A 1,449-nucleotide genomic window follows, 5' to 3' on the forward strand; every position below is an offset into this window, starting at 1 on the left:
TTTCCTATTTTCAGATGACTCAAATGTATTCTTTTAAGTTAAACAAGATCACTGGTGTAGGAATAGAAGACAACAATGCATGAGCCTGACTTACTGACTCATGCCTTAGACTATGCTTTAGTCTTTTTAATCATGGGAAGATGGTATTTCATTAGACTAGATCAGGTGTTTTTTTGTTATTGAATTAAAATCAGTTTCAACAATTTGCTGTATAAAGAAAAGAAACTTGCAGTCTTCAAACCTTATTTCAACTCATGTGACATGCAGACGTGTCACAAATTACAGGAAAACCTGAATATACAAAGTAAGTAAAGAAACATAATGAATGCAGATGCTCATATAGCTTAATAATAATAAAAGTCATTATTATAATTATTGTTATTATTATTATTATGCTATTACATTCAGTCTCAATATTTTCCAATGAATGTTGACTTGTTTTATCAAATCTCTCTGATCTAATTATCGTGAACTGAGTCACATCCTTCAAAGCATAAAAAGATAATGATGATTAGGTATGAAAAAGTAGATCAACATTTGATTTGCTGAATCCACTTCTGTTCACTTGTTTTACTCTAAAATCAAAACAGGAAACAGAAAAATGACAAGTCAAAAAGTTGAGGTGCAACACAACATGTCAAGAATATCAAATTATGATTGGTCAGGTAACACAATTTTTAAAAACTCTCGCATTCAAGCTGACTACTTGTTTCTCTTAACCTTATAAACCAGTGTTTCTTAAGAGCCTGCTGAAAACAGTAATCTCAATCCCAAAGGGAACACACATACAACTAAATGCACACTCCATTCGTTTTAACTAATGCGCTGCAGCATGGCAGTCTGCAAATAGCTCATCCAATTTCTGCCTTCACAAGGTTGAGTCAAGTTCTCACAATGAAGAAAACACGATCTAATCTTTCCATGTCAGCACATGATTGCTGAAGACCTAAAGGTCCTCACAAAGTAATTGTAGTTAAAAAAAAATGCTGGTATCTTATATCCTAATTCTGTGATTTCCTTTCCTTTCTCTGCTCTGATCATCATTTTCCTCGCTTAGGGACCGTTTGGCATTCATGGAATTGACCACAAGAGGACAATATTCATGAAAACAGCAACATTTCAAAGTGGCTTGTTTAGTGCATATTTTACCATGTAACTCTCAGTCTCAGCACTCCCCATCCTTAGCTTAGTCTGACCTAACAAAACTCACACCATCCCTCACCCCCATGATGCACCACAGGCCTATTGTTAAAAAACAGAAAGCGTTCACAAAAACCTAAGACTTTCATTCCAGACTCTGTCGGCATATACAACAGATATCTGAAATGTCAACACAGTAAAAATGGACCAACTTAAGAAAGTTAATTCACTGCTGGCTACAAGTTAGCAATCAAACACAACGAAGGTTGTCAGTTGAATGGCGTTTTGAGCTAACGTTAGCAATCAAAC

This window comes from Etheostoma spectabile, chromosome 19 (assembly GCF_008692095.1).
Source record: "Etheostoma spectabile isolate EspeVRDwgs_2016 chromosome 19, UIUC_Espe_1.0, whole genome shotgun sequence".
NCBI lineage: Eukaryota > Metazoa > Chordata > Actinopteri > Perciformes > Percidae > Etheostoma > Etheostoma spectabile.